The 16,258-nt window shown below is 41.8% G+C and overlaps 1 protein-coding gene and 1 pseudogene across 2 annotated transcripts in view; both read right to left on the bottom strand.

Moving 5' to 3' along the window:
• Positions 1–16,258, bottom strand: part of CCR3 (C-C motif chemokine receptor 3) — a 57,340-nt gene that overhangs the window by 26,655 nt on the left and 14,427 nt on the right. The window lies entirely within an intron of this gene.
• LOC105729853 (polyadenylate-binding protein 1-like) lies at positions 432–5,495 on the bottom strand (annotated as a pseudogene).

Genomic DNA, 16,258 nt, shown 5'->3' with positions numbered 1-16,258 from the left:
GAATTTTATAATCCAAATTACATTTCCTTTCTCAGTTTTCAATTCTGCTACTTAAAATAGAACTGACATTTTGAGCTATTCCACAGTAAATAATTACAAAATTAAAGAAAGGAATGCTTTAAATTTTTGTACTTTGCTGAAAAAATTCTTTTTCTCATGGTCTATAATAAATGTTAATTTGTTTTCATAGTTTACTATCTTTTTTGTGCTTTTTAAATTTTGTTTTGTTTTTGTATCAGTAAGTAATCTAGGACTAGCATTATGTTTGCTAGACCTGGCATTTGCTCAGTATTTAAGGTTCAAAGTTTCCTTTCCTTTTTTTATTTATTTTATATTTTGCAATTTTTTTTTCCATAATATTTAAGTTTTTTGATGTTTAGATTTTTTTCTTCAGTGAAGCACAAGTTTCTTTTCGTGGTCTGTGATCAATTTTACATAGCTGGAACACAGGTGGTGCTGTTAACGGCTTTCCGGGCAGCCTCTTTTGCTTGGTGGGCCTGTAGTACAGCTATAGAGCCTCAGCCTTAGAACAGAGAGACTCTGGAGACCCAAGTGTATGAAGAAGTTCTGAATTACCAGTCTCCAACAACATGCCAGGGATTTACCAGCAAGAGTAGGGTGCATGGCTTGAATAAGAGGAAACGGCCATTCACCCAACATTTGCTTTTGCTCTTGAGGAGGGGCAGATGCCAACGTGGAAGCAGTCAAAGCTTCCTGGCCTTGTACATGAACAGCAGGCTGTGACATTGTAACTTATGGCTGTACATGAAGATGTTGCTGAGGATTGCGACTCCCACAGCATATTTATACTGTGAAACGGTGCAGACAGCAGAAGTAGCTTCAGCAGCTGCAGCTGCAGGACATGGACCCACTGTCTGTGTTGATGTGCTAGCAACACGCTGTGTTGACCTGACTCATGGAACCTGTGAAGAAGCTGGTCTCATAGTACTAAATGGTAGTCTAGGAGCAGCTGGGCAGGTAGCACCAGGCATATTTTGGAATGGATGAGGTCTGGTGCCCTGAGCAGTCCAGCGAGGACTTGGTCTTAGTTGAGCAATTTGTCTAGGAGGATAGTATGCAGCACAGTTCTGAGTCTGTGAGACAGGTGCCATGAAGTAACCAACCCCTACCAGCCAACAACCTTTTAACTTAATAGGGGGATTGTCATCCCAGAGCTGCCTCCATGGGGTGCCATTCACAGTGTAATGATGCAAACTGCTCCCCACAGGACTATGCAGTAGACCAGAATGAGGAGCAATGCCTGGTAACAGCCTAACCTGTGGATAAAGGAATTGAGGTCAAGTGGCCCATCCAAGGTCACACATGACTAAATGGTAGAGCGGGAATTCCAATTCCAGCCTCCTTAGTTAGTGCTCTGTGTTCTCACCAGTGGTGAAATAGAAGGCACCTGGGATTTAGCACCAGCCAGACCTGGGTTCACCTCTCCCATTTGTAGGTCACATAATGAGTCATTTAGCCTTCCTACACCCTAATTTCATCATCTACAGTGAAAATTTTGGCTACGATGAAGCACATGGTAGGAGCTTGATAAATAATCTCAATTACCAAATGACTATGTAAGGCCAGCTGCCTCACCGGGAGTTAAATGGACACACTTCTCTCTCCCCGTGCCAGCCTCTCTATGCTGGCTCCCCACACCCACTCCTATCTGGTCTCTCTATGCAGGCTCCACACACCCACTCCTGCATTCCTCACTCGACCCCTTCAAAATTTAAAAAGCCCACCAAAGATTTGTCCAACGGCAGCTTAACATTGACCTCCCCAGCCGGTCAACCCACCAGTAGTCCAGCCTGGCAACCAATGGCAGCTCGCCCCGTCGGCACCTTGACTTCCCCTCACCAATGAAACTGTCTGCTCTTTGTTTCCCTAGTGATCAATCAAACCCCCTCACCAATGAAACTGTCTGCTCTTTGTTTTCCCTAATAATCAATCAACCCTCCTCACCAATGAAAGTCTGCTCTTTGTTTCCCTAAAGACCAATCAATTACCTCCACTCCCTATAAAACCCCGCACCCTGAGAAGCCCAGTGTGACTTCTCTGGCCCCTTCCTGGACCACAGAACCTCGCCCGGGAGCTGAATAAATTGGATTCTCATTTTCTCACACTGGCCTCAGTTTCCTCATTTTGACTCGGCAATATACCTTACAGACATCTCTGCAGAGGTAAAACTATAATAAAGCATTCTTCATCTGAAATCAACAAATTATAGTATTTCCTAGGTTACAAAGATTTAAAAAGCATTTGGAGATTTCTGTAAAGAAGCTACATGCATAAGATTTTTAACAGCTAATTAATAAGAGACTGTAAAAATTCATTCACTTCCATTTCTAGACTTGGAGACAAAGAGGACAGGAGACAGCATTTCTTTCTGGCATTTTGCAACAAAGCAGATTCTTTAAGAATACTGAAGTCTCATCTGCTTGTACCCATTTTAAGTGTACAGGTCAACAAATTAAACAATTGCATACCTCTGTGAATCACCACCATTATCAAATATAGGACATTCTCACACCTCAAAAAGTACCTTATGCCCCATTTCAGTGGATGACCCCCTTACTCCCTGTCCCAGGCAACCACTGATCTGCGTTATGGTGCTCTAGCTTAGCTTTGCTTGTTCTCGAGTATCATATATAAATGTCATCATGCTGTACCTACTCCTTTGTGTCTAGCTTTCTTCTCAGCATAATGAGTTTGAGGTTCATTTGCGTGATTGTAGGTTCCCCCAGCTCCCCCTACTTTTTTCTCTGTCCCACCTGAGAAAGAGAGAGTGTCTTGACCACCCTGTAACTTGACCAGCTTTGTGTTGTCTCTTGTAGCTTGAACCAGGCTGGGGACTTGAACATTTCCAGGCACTAATAAAGGCATTTAGGTTGTTGCTATAACACTAAAAGAAGTTATCCCCAGCCCTGAGCCAAATTCTGTAAATCCTCATATAAACTCCATACCCTGACCCCATTGTGGCAGACATACCTAGGAAGAACATCTCTTTTTCTCACTGTCTGTCATGAGGACTGCTGCAGCACTTTGTAAGCTTCCCTAGTAAAGGCACTGGACTCAACATTGAGAAAGCAAATAAACCAGCCCAATAAAAAAGATCTAAAAAGACACTCTATGAAAAAAAAAAGATATATAGGTGGCAAAAAAGCACATAAGACTGTCAACATTGTTAGTCATTAGGAAAATTAAAATTAAAATTGCAATGAGATACAACTGCATACTTACTAGAATGACTACCTCTTTTTTTTTGAGACGGAGTTTCGCTCGTTACCCAGACTGGAGTGCAATGGCGCGATCTCGGCTCACCGCAACCTCCGCCTCCTGGGTTCAGGCAATTCTCCTGCCTCAGCCTCCTGAGTAGCTGGGATTACAGGCACGTGCCACCATGCCCAGCTAATTTTTTGTATTTTTAGTAGAGACGGGGTTTCACCATGTTGACCGGGATGGTCTCAATCTCTTGACCTCGTGATCCACCCGCCTCGGCCTCCCAAAGTGCTGGGATTACAGACGACTACCTCTTTTTTTAATTGACAATATCAAGTGCTAACCAGAATACAGAACACTGAAACTCTCAAACATGGCTAGAGGGAATGCAAAAATGGTATAGCCATTCTGAAAATAAGGCAGCTTCTTATAAAATGCACTATAATTAAAAGCGACTCATCATATATTTAAATAACTAAAAGTGTCAATCTCTTAGTTGGAGCAGCTTTCAAGGAAAGCAGTTTTGTTCCCAAGAATATGTAATTGAAATAGAGAAAAGATCTGAAACTATGTGCTTAACCAACTAGGAAATGTAAGCAGATCTTGATTTCTCTCAAATGCGTAGAAATTATTCTCTCAATCTTGAAGGTGATAAGATCAAAATCAGGCACCTGGATTATAAAAAATGGTATTCTGGTTACTGTTGCTGCATAACAAATGATCTTAAAATGTAGCAGCTTATATTGTAACCCAAACAGCATGGTGTTGGTGTTAAAACAGACACATAAACCAAAGGAATGGAATAGTGAACCCAGAAATAAATCCACGCACTTACAGCCAATTTATTTTCAACAAAGGTGCCAAAAACATGCATTGAAGAAAGGACACCCTCTTCAATCCATGCTGCTGGGAAAACTGAATAGCCACATGCATAAGAACTATCGGATAAGAATTAGAGGAACTGGAAGCTTCTGGTCTGCAAAAGAAAAGATAAGAAGTTCTCTAGTTGTTTTTCGTTATTATAGAGGTGACATTTCCGGTGGGCAGTTTGACACAGCCCAGGGTGGAGAGGTTACATAGGGGCAGATGTCTACCCAATGCAACAACAACAGCGTCAGCAGGACTTCCTGGAAGGCGAGCTGTCCCGGGAGCCTGTCCATGGGGCTGGTGGAGAGGAGCCCATGTGGCCTTCTACCTGCCATGCACCACCATGGTGAGGGCAGCTCCCAGCAGCCAGTGTCTTCCCTTTTCTCTCTGTTGCTCTGAGTTCAATTATCATGAGTGGCACAAGGACAGAGATAACCAGATCTATGAGTGTTTGTGTCTTTCCATGAGGTCAGACTTTTGCTGATGCTGTTTCAATCACAAAAGCCACAAGCTGCATGGCGTTCCCAAGGAGGCAGTTCTCCTTGGTACCACCCATTTACTCCATAGTCAGAGCCATGGGCACACAGGCTCAAGCCACTCCCCAAGTCAGTCAGTATTGCAAATCACATGTCATAGTATACCTAATCAATATATAAATACTATAAATTAAATATTTCAGGTCAAACAAAGTAACATTTGTCATCAAGAGAAAAGGGATAGGAAAAAGAGATAGCAAACCAGTCCGGGGAGAGCAACATGAACAAAAATAATGTCCTGGAATGGCCCAGGTGCCAGTCAGCATCAGCATCTTGCAAGGAAGAGTATTTGACGTGCACAGAGCCTTTGGCGGCAGATGCTGGGTGCTTATCACAAATGACAGCAAGACAGCGTCTGTTAAGTTGGCTGTTCTGAGCTGCTGAAGTCCTGCTCTTTTATGGCCAGTCCTCTGGTGAGGGCTCATAGTGGAAGAGTATGTTTGGTTATGTCCTTATTTGGTTGAATGCAGTCTTTTAATCAGGCAAAACATCTGGTCCTTGATGCCTTTTGAAATGTAAGATGAAGTCTTTTTCTAAGATGGAGTCACTTATGTCAAGGGTGCTCTATACACTGACCTGCAATCAAGATCCGGTTTCTCCACAAGGATATCACTTTCTGCTTAGAAAGAATGGACTCCAATCCCGGTGAGTTACTAGCAATGTGAAAGTTTCAACTTCCTAGTCTATAAATGATGATCATGAGAGTACCTGCAGGGATGTGAGAATTGGGTGAGCTAATCCATGAGAAGCATTTCACACGCCCTGGCTTGTAGGAAGTGCTTCTCCAGTGCTAACCTCCATATCATGTGTTGTTATGCCTTCATGTAGCAGGCCTTGGTGCTCACCTCCACTTCCACACTCCTGGGGCATTTATTGCCTACCCAGTCTTCTGGTGCTCAGTATCATCTGGAGAGAAAGAAGCTCTTCCCTCTCCCCTGATCCCTTTATTGTCTGGGGTCTGAGCAAGTTAAGACATGGGTGGGTGGGGGAAGTAAGGGAAAAAAGAAGCCTGTTAACTAAACTACAGAACTAGACAAATGTCTACTGAGTCACGGCAGCTCTCTTTCAAGAGGAAGAGGAGCAGAGCTGGGCTAAGGCTTTCCAGCTATTCTTTCCAAATCTGAGCAATTTAAAAGCCACTGCACCTCCAGTAAGAGGGGGAGAGAAGCCAGGTGTAGACACTTTGAGCTCCCTTCAGGAGAAAGGGAGTGGGAGGTGGGAATGAGGGCTGTGTGTGGGAGGGAGCCCTCCACCTGGTGAGTGGACCTGGTCAAATCGATCCTCACCACTCACTACAGCCTTAAATTCTCCAGATGTGATTTAAACAGCCAAAGAACCTCATTTCTTTATAAAACAAGCTAAATGATGGTGATGGCTGTGGAAGGAAAGCCATAATGAAGAGATCTTTAAAAGTGGTGGCAGAAAACATACACTTGGGATAAATTACCTACAGGAACATGGGATTCAGCAGTGACTCAGATATTCATGGGAGTCTACTGTGTGTTCCACATAGAAACAAGGGAAACCAGGGGGCATTTTGTGGGGTGCTCCAGTTAGGGCAATGAGTGGTTATCAATTGCAAGACTAAGCTTTACAGAATGTTAAGATGAGGCTTTATGTGAGGATAAACACAACTACAGAAATTCTTGATAGAAATGTGGCCCCAGATAACATCTGAAGCCCGAATGGACTCCAAAAGGGTATGTGGTCACCCTGGGAGATCTTGGATCTGATGCTTCAAGGATGTCAAGGATCTCTCCTGGGCTTTCTTGGGTGTCAAGAGCCCTCGTGACTTTCAGGTTGAAGTTTCTCATGAACTACCCACTGATTAAACCAACAACTCCATCCCAATGTATTTAATGTCTCTTAGGATCAAAGCATGCCCTGTTAGAAAACACTTCTGGAGATTCCCAGTGCATTAAAGGCCCCTGAGAAGTCCTGCAGTGATGAATCTGTTTAAAACATTCCCAATCCAGCATTTCTCAAACCTATTTTTAACTTAGAAAAAATTTATTTTCAAATAACAAGTGTTAACATCTCTCAAGGTCAGGATGTGTTAGGAGCACTCTGAGCGGTGCTGGCCTGATGCGTGCACAGGCACTACAGGGGCAAACAGCCTCCTTCCCATCGTCTTACCTTGACAGGGTATCCACAGCAGCCTAGTAGGTAACAGTATGCTCTTGCAACCCTGCTACCTCACCCCTGTGTTGCAGATGGGGAAGCTGAGACTCGATGAGGGACTTGACGAAAGCCACAGAGAGTGAAGGACAGAGCTGGCTCTACCCCAGAGCGTGGGCTAACCACATGGTGTTCTGATTTCCTGCATGGTACTATCATCGGAAGAATAGTTGCATGTTGCCTCTCAGCTGAAGGCGAGGATGGCATCAAACCTGAAGGAAACCAGAACCCAAAGTGGTTTTCTTGAAGTCTAGAATGGCTTGTTCTGTCCTGGTTTTTTCTACAATGGGAAAGAAATTTTTTGTGTTTTTGTGGGGCTCTTAGCTCGCAGGAAAAACAGTGGTGCGTGGGAAAACCCAACCAGACATGAATGCCTTCCAATCTCCCAGATTCTCACTGTCACATTACACTGAAGCAAATGCATTTCTGGGTGAAAAAAAAAGCCAAAACGACAACAACACATGCAAAAGTATGACAGCATACTTAGGAGCACGGGAGCACGGCAGCACGGGAGCACGGCAGCACGGGAGCACGGGAGCACGGCAGCATGGGAGCACGGCAGCACGGGAGCACGGCAGCATGGGAGCACGGCAGCATGGGAGCACGGCAGCACGGGAGGGAAGAACAAAAACCGCACAAATAGGAAAGGGCCAGAACGTTTTTGCAGGAGAGCACAGGTCAAGCCACAACCTCAAGTGTGTGAACGGAAACGATTGCCAGAGCAGCAGAGAGAAGTGCAAAGCTTCCTTCAATGCATCCACCTTCCTGCCCGGGTGCCAGGGCCAGAAGTGTGGGGATCCAGCCAGACTTATGTTTACTGTCACTTTTATAGGGAAGTTAGTGGAAGGATTTTTGTGGCCATCAGGGTCTCTCTCTGGCATGTCTACGGTCCTCTGTATTTCTGTGCTCCCTCCACTGACAGCACACCGCTCTCCTATGAAACCTTTACAAAAAGGACTATCGGCCAGGCACGGTGGCTCACACCTGTAATCGTAACACTTTGGGAGGCCAAGGTGGGTGGATCACGAGGTCAGGGGTTGGAGACCAGCCTGGCCAACATGGTGAAACCCCATCTCTACTAAAAATACAAAAAATTAGCCAGGTGTGGTGGCAGGCACCTATAATCCCAGCTACTTGGGAGGCTGAGGCAGGAGAATTGCCTGAACCTGGGAGGCAGAGGTTGCAGTGAGCTGAGATCGTGCCATTGCACTCCAGCCTGGGTGCAGAGCAAGACTCCATCTCGGAAAAAAAAAAAAGAAAAAGAAAAAAAAGACTATCCCCCTAATAGCCTATTCCACAAAAGACACAGGAGTGAGAATGTGTAAGCTATGCTATTGCGGGAGGCAGTGGGCTTCCTGTGATTTCAAGAGAAACAGAGTCTAGCCTTGGCCTGGGCCTTGATACTTACTATCAGTGCAACATCACATTCAGAATGGAACCAAGGATGGGGCAGACCACCCGTGCAGCCATGAACATGCCCCTCCCACTGAGAAAGCCTGACTGACCCAGGCCCCTCTGTAGGCTCTGAAATCAATGTTGTGCTTCCAGTGACTGAGCACACAAGGATGTTGAGGCAGGCCCAATCCCGAGAGATGCACTGACCTTAGCTTAAGGACCCCAGGTGGCTATGCCAAACCTTCCTCAGGCTGCACAGCAGTCTAGGATGCATCCACTCCTTTTGGCCTGCACCCTCCTCCCCGACCTCACTGGGGTTCTGCCAGCTCTCCCAGCCCTTCCTGCTCCTGCCCACTTTCCCTTCCAGGTGCTTTTCCAACAAAATCCTTCCCTGTATAAAACTTGCTTGGTGGCTGCTTTTGGAGATCTGGACAGACATAACCTGCATGTTCAAATTAGCTTCAGAATATTCCTCAGATCCCTTCGGGGCATTCCCATGAGGGACTGTGTTGTTGCTGTTGTTCCTCTAACCATTCTGTGTATTTTGTTTTGCTCATTTTCTTTTTTTTCTTTTTTTTTTTTTTGAGATGGAGTTTCACTCTTATTGCCCAGGCTGGAGTGCAATGGCACAATCTTGACTAACTGAAACCTCCGCCCCCTGGGTTCAAGCGATTCTCCTGCCTCAGCCTCCTGAGTAGCTGGGATTACAGGCATGCACCACCATGCCCAGCTAATTTTTTGTATTTTTAGTAGAGATGGGGTTTCTCCAGGTTGGTCAGGCTGGTCTCAAACTCCTGACGTCAGGTGATCCGCCCACCTCGGCCTCCCAAACTGCTGGGATTACAGGTGTGAGCTACCGCGCCCAGCCTCATTTTCATTTTTTAATATGAATGTCAAAAATCTGGTATCAAACTCAGTAAATAAATATAATAATAAAGAAAAAAATTGAACGATGATTCAGAAATGATTCAGAAAATACATTTTTCTCCCCAGGATATGGAAAATATTTCCTAATTAAATGCAAAAACAATGCACTTCCAATAAACAGGAACAAACTCAAATAATGCTACCCAAGTAGAAGATGTGAAGTCCTTATTTCCGCGGTACCTCACACTGTCAGATGGGCCCCTGGAAATGGAAGAGAGAAGCTAGGGGCAGGGAGAGAGATGGGACAGATCAATAAACAAGAGAAACGAGATAAGAGGAGTGGATGAATACTGGATCTTTTTAAAAACCACTTCATTGAGGTATATTAGACATATAAAAAGCTACACATATTTAATCTATACAACTTGATGAGTTTGGAGAGAAACATACCCCTATGAAACCTTCACCTTCAAATCTGCACCATAAACATATCATTTCAAAAGTTTCCTCCTGCCCTATTTTTATTGTGATTATTACTTGAACATAAGATCTACCCTCTTAGCACATTTTTAAGTGTACGATGCGGTATTGTTAGCTACAGGCACCATGCTGTTCAGTACATCTCCAGGACTTATTCATCTTGTGTAACTGAAACTTTGCACTCGTTGACTAATACAGATAGATAGATAATAGATCTTTAAGCTAATCACTCCTTTTCCTACAAATAACAACCAGAAATGTTTCCTACTGTGGGAAGATTTAATCTTTGCTTTGTTCACAACTGAGTAATAAGGTGTTTTGGTGGTGTCTGTAAACTGCGGTGGTGATCAGGACTCCCGGAAGAGCCGCATTGCATAGGGAGGGGTGCATAGTCCGTTTTCATTTTTGCATTCCACCCCCAAGATTAATCTGGACAATTTTAAAACTTATCAAAATGGGTTTTGAGCAGCGTAAATCCTGAATGAATAAAAACATGTGCCAGGGTGCCTGCTCTGGAAAAGATCAGAGGGCCAGTGTGGAGGGGGAGGAAAAGTGCCTCAGTCCTTAACACTAGGCGGTATTAACGGACCCAGGCTCATGAATGAGGACAGTGAATCAAGAGGACGGGGATGGGGGGTGGGGGGGCGTATGGCGGGGGGTTGGAGGTAGATGAAAGGGCTACATTTACATCACAGGGGGCTGGGCATTCTGCTAAGTGAGTGCCTCAAACCCTGAGAGATGAGTACATTTCTTTTCACCAGTTCGCAGACAAGGCACTGAGGTGAGTTTGTTGCAACAGGCCCAAGATCACACAAGCAGAAAATGGTAGGGCTTGTCCTGGAATCCTGCTCTATCAGATTCCAGTGCCCAGCCCTAACCACTCTGCCTGCTGCCTTCCTGGGGGGTCCGTGGACGTGGCATGAGGGGTGTCCTGAGGGGTGGGAGGTGGAGTATTTCTGCTCGCTCCAGGCTTTCCATTCCACTCCAGAAACCTGTGCCCAAGATTCAGGAGTTTAATTTTATGTCAGAACACCTAGGCTTTAATTCTTGAACTTCTCTTTGAAAAAGAAAACTTGCATATTGTGACTTCATTACAACAAAAAATGAGTCCTCCTTCTACAAGGAGAGTGTCACGGATGCTGGCAGGGCTCTGGTGGACCCTGTGGAGTCCTTCTACCCTTCCTATGCACCCCTTTCTGTTTCCATGTTCTTCTCTTCCAGCTACGTGCACCTATGACTCTATCGAGACCTGCCCTCAGGCTACTGGAGCGGTTTTGCCCACAGAGCCAGGAGGAATCTCTCCAACTTCCTTGTCTTGTGTCAGAATAGACTCTGAGGCATAACAGTGTTTCCGAGTCCAGAGTCCACCTATGGGATACTACCCTAGGGGCTGTGCCTGGGACCACACTCTTGGTTGGCCTCCTCCCTCTCTGTCCTGCTTCTGTGACTCCTATGCTGGTTTTTTTTCTGAGCACATTTCCTTAATAAATTACTTGCACATGAATCTTCATCTCAGCATCTAGGATCATGATCTAACACAAGGAGTTTACCATGTGTGGGATCTGTTGTTGTTTTAAACAACTTATTACAATATAATGTATGTATAATAAACTGCATCAATTTAATGTCTATGATTTGAGGAATCTTGACAGCTGTACACATCTGTTAAATAACTCCCATAACCAAGATTCAAAATATTTCCATCACCTTGCTGCCAGAGATACTTTGTTTCCCTTTGCAGTCCGTCCTGCCCTCCACCCCAACTGCAGACAACCACAGCTTTCCAGTCCTTAAGCTCAGTTCCTTTGCAACCCACTGCCTGAACATTTAAGGCAATTTATACCATCAATGCTATACATTTTAGGTTTTTGTACATCAGCATCCCACTTCAGGATACCGATGTCTATATTTGTTAAGAAAATGATATAAAAAACAAACTCTGAAATATATAATGGACTTAAACACTTAGGGGTGCATTCCTTGATCATGTAAAGCTAATCAGGCTTGGTAAACATTAATACAGACTCCTAGACACCTTTCCTGTTGTGATTCTGATATCACAAGAGTTAGCAACTGAGATCACAACATATTCAACTGTACCACCCAAAAGGAAGGCGACAGTATGAAAGAATGTTCATGAAAGGGCTTTATGGGCTGGCCTAGAAATCGCTCATATCACTTCCCATTGGCTGGAACCCAGTGATAGGACCACATGCACATGCAAGAGAGACTGGAAATATAGTCTACCTGTGTGCCCACAAACTATCAAAGCTCTCACTTACGCATATAGCCGAGCAGGAAAGGAAAAGCTAGAAAGAGGAAGAAGAAAGAGACGTTGACACATAACATTATCATCTTTCATAACAGCAAGCACAAGAACAAAATAACAATACAATTCTTGTCTTGTGTCAGAATAGTCTCTGAAGCATAACTTCATGCTCCCGAGTCCAGAGTCCACCCATGGGAATACACATAACAGATGCAACACAAATGCAACACAAGAGATGATAAGAATACACATAACAGATGCAACACACAAGAAAGAACAGATGAAAAGAATAACTCTCATCTGATGGGCAGGCACATGCCAAGTGTTTTATCATGCATCATCACGTTTATCCTCAAAACTCTGTACATGTCCAGTTTACAGATGAGGATTAAGGCAATGCAAGACTATATGGCCTACCATGTTTGTACAGTTATCAGATGGCAGAGAATAGATTTGTACTCAGGTATTTTTAATTCCTAAGCCTGTGCTGTTAACATTGGCAGAACAAATCAATTGCAGTCTTATTGTTATTATTATTTTTGCCTTCCATGAGAGCCTTGAATATCAACAGCAGACTTCAAAGTAAATCAGGGCACCAAGAAAGTGAAGATTATGTCATATTATTAAAAGAGTCTAGGAGGGTTAGAGAAGATGGTTTTCACAACTTAGACCTCAGGGCAGATGGCCAGGAAGACATCTGCACCACAGATACAAGGTGGAGGGGTGGTCAAATTCAGCACTCGGAGATGGAGAAAGTTACTTGCTATTTACTATAAACTCTGCATTCAAAGAAGGGTGACTCAGAGACAATTCTTATGAGATGAAGGGTGAAGAGGCAAGTTTTGAAATTAGGGAGAAAAAAATTTCTCTTTGTAACCACAGTGAAAGAGAGAGTGGGGGAGGTGTGGGTACGATGTGAGATCTAGGAAGAAAGACCAGGACGTCCCCAGTGAGACTGGAAAGGCTGTGCGGAACTGTGAGGAAGAAAAAAAAGACCAGAAATTGGGCAGTAGGTGAGAAAAGTTTGGGAAGGGAAGACAGAAACGTTAATCAGGGATTTTCAGGAAGGCTTGCTGTATGGTGCGGGATGTTACCTTCCTATTTGTCAGGATCTGGTCATAACAATCTTCTCTAGGTATGTTGACCAGGAAGGGGCTTCATATAAAATTTAGATACCTTCACAATGAATAAACTTTTTCAAGTACCATGGAACATTCACCAGGATAACCATATCCAGGGTCCCAATTTTTTTAACTGAAATTATGCCAAGTATGTTCTCAAGCCAAGATGGAACCAACTAAAATTTAATAACAGAAAGATAACAGGAAAATCTCTAAACACTTGAGAATTTAAAACACTTCTAAGTAATTTATGGGTCAAAGAGGAAATCTCAAAGGAAATTTAAAAATATATAGAACTAAATGAAAACAATATAATATATCAAGATATGTGGGCTGCAGCGAAAGCAGTTCAGAGAGGAAAACATGCAGCACTAAACGCTTCCATTAGAAAAGAACCATCTCAAATTAATAATCCAAGTTCTTTCCTCAAGAAACCAGAAAATGTGCAGCAAAGTTAACTCAAAATAAGCAGAAAGGAGGAAAAAAAGAGCAAAAGATAAATAAAATTGAAAACAAAAACAGTAGATAAAAATCAAAGAAACTTCCATCACAAGGGATGCAAGATAAAAAAAAAATCAAGCAAACAAAAAGCTGGTTTTTCAAAAAAATGAAGTAAAGTGATAAATTTCTAGCAAGACATACAAGATAAAAAAGGGACACAAATCACCAATATCAGAAATAAAACAAGGATATTACTATAGATTCTTCAGCCATTAAAAGGAACAATAATAGAGTACTATGGACAACTTTATTATTATAAATTCAACAATTCAGAAAACCTAGTTTGTTGAATATTGACATAGATAAGATATCTATGATAGAGTGATTTAACAAAATATTTCAGCTGGGCATGGTGGCTCATGCCTATAATCTCAGCACTTTGAGAGGCTGATGAGGGTGGATCACTTGAGGTCAGGAGTTTGAGAACAGCCCGGCCAACATGGCAAAACTCCATCTCTAGTAAAATACAAAAAAAAAACCAGGCGTGGTGACACACACCTGTAGTCCCAGCTAGCTGGGGGCTGAGGCATAAGAATCACTTGAACCTGGGCAGCAGAGGTTGCATTGAGCTGAGATCGTGCCACTGCACTCCAGGCTGGGTGACAGAGCAAAAAATATATATACACATATATGTGTATATATATTATATATACATATGAAATATATATATATACATACGTATATATATATACACATATGAAATATATATATACATATATATGTATATATATATTCATACATACATATATATTTATACAAATATATATATATATATTTCATCCATGCAGGATAAACACTCAGCAAACTACAAATAGAGAGACACTTCCTCAACTTGATAAACAGCATTTACAAAGAGTCTCGAGATAACGTTACACTTGATGAAGAAACACTGAATGTTTTCCTATAAGATCAGAAACAAGGCAAGGACATCTACTGTCACGACTCCTATTCAACTGGGAGTTTAATCCAGTGCAGTAAGACAAGAAAAATAAATAAAAGGTATACAGATTGGAAATGAAGAAATAAAACTGTCCCTATTATTTAAGAAAGAAATAGTGGTCTATATAGGAAATCCTAAGGTCAGCAAGATTGCAAAAACAAAACTAACAAACAAAACTCAATCACATTTTTATACGCTAGTGAACATGTGGACGCCAAAATTAAAAATTTTTGTGCCATTTTCAGTTGCTCCATAAAGCTTTTATATCCTATTTAGGTATAACTCTGGTAAAGTATGTACATTACTTGTATGCTGAAAACTACAAAATGCTGATAAAAATAAAAGAAGAACTAAATAAATATAGAGAGATATGCCATGTTCATAGATTAGAAGACTCAACATAGTAAAGATGTCAGTTTTCCCCAGATTGATCTAAGGTTTAAGGCAATTGATATCATCAAAGTTTCAGTGAAATTTTTATAGCCATTTGTAAGCTTATTATTCTTAAGTTTATATGGAAAGTTACAAGAATAGCTACAATAATTTTGGAAAAGAATAATAAAGTGAGAGGAATCACTACCTGATTTCAGGACTTCCTAGATAGCTACAGTAATTCAGACAGAGCGATACTGGCAGAGGGATAGACATACTGACCAAAGAACAAATAGGGAACTCAGAACTAGACTCACAAATACGCTTAACTGTTTTTTAACAAAGGTGCAAAGCCATTAAATGGAAGGATAGTCTTTTCAAAAAATGGTGCTGGAGGAATTGCCCATTCATAGATAAACCCAAAAAACAAAATGACCCTCAGCCTAAACCTCACATATTATACAAAAAGTAACTCAAAATTTACCATAGACTTAAATGTAAAATGCAAAACAACAAAAGTTTAGAAAATAACATAGAAGAAATCTTTGGGATCTTGATTGGGTGAAGAGTTCTTAGACTTGGTTTCAAAAGCACCATCAATTAAAAGAAAAATGGATAAATTAGGCTTTATGAAAATTAAAAACTTTGTTCTGTGAAAAATGTTAAACAGATGAAAAGATAATTTTCAGACTCAGAGAAAATATTTGCAAACAACATATCTAACAAAATATTTGTGTTTAGAAGAATATAAAGCATTCTCAAAACTCAAAAGCAAAATATCCAATTAGAAAATGGGCAAAGATACACACAGACATATCATTGAAGAGAATATACAGATAACCACTATGCACGTACAGAGATGTTCAGTATCATTTGTCTTTAGGGAAATGCAAATTAAAACCACCATGAGATGTTACTACATACTTATCAGAATGGCTTAAATAAAAAATAGTAAAACAAACACTGGCAAGGATGCAGAGAAATTGAATCACTCATACTTGGCAGCTGGGAACATAATATAGCCACTATGAAAATGAGTATGGTACTTTCTTACAAAACTAAATTTGTGCTTACAATACAACCCAGTAATTACATTCCTGGACAATTTATTTAAAATATTTTCAAAGATTTAAAGATTGAAATGGTAAGATGCCTAAGTTGTTAATGCCTAAATCTTAAGTTTTTGCATGTGCCCATGCCCACGTAGCCACAAGTCAAGACATTACTGGAACCCCAGAATGTTCCCTAGCACTTCTTCCCAATAAGTACCCACCTCTATAGAGGTCATATCTATTTTATTTCTATCACTGCTCATCAATTTTAACCATTCTTGAATTAATTATAAATGAGGTCATGTAGTATGTAATAGCAATAGTTTGGTATTTTACATTACTGTATATTGTATTCTCTCATATGACTAATTTATTCATTTTACTATTGATAAGAATTTTGGATTTTCAGTTTGAGACTATTATGAATAAAGTTACTAGTAATGTTCTTGAACACATCT

Source organism: Aotus nancymaae, unplaced genomic scaffold, assembly GCF_030222135.1.
Source record: "Aotus nancymaae isolate 86718 unplaced genomic scaffold, 86718_ANA_hifiasm-v0.15.2.pri h1tg000067l, whole genome shotgun sequence".
Classification (NCBI taxonomy): domain Eukaryota; kingdom Metazoa; phylum Chordata; class Mammalia; order Primates; family Aotidae; genus Aotus; species Aotus nancymaae.
Note: the sequence above shows the minus strand (reverse complement) of the source record. Positions and strands in the feature narration are given on the sequence as shown.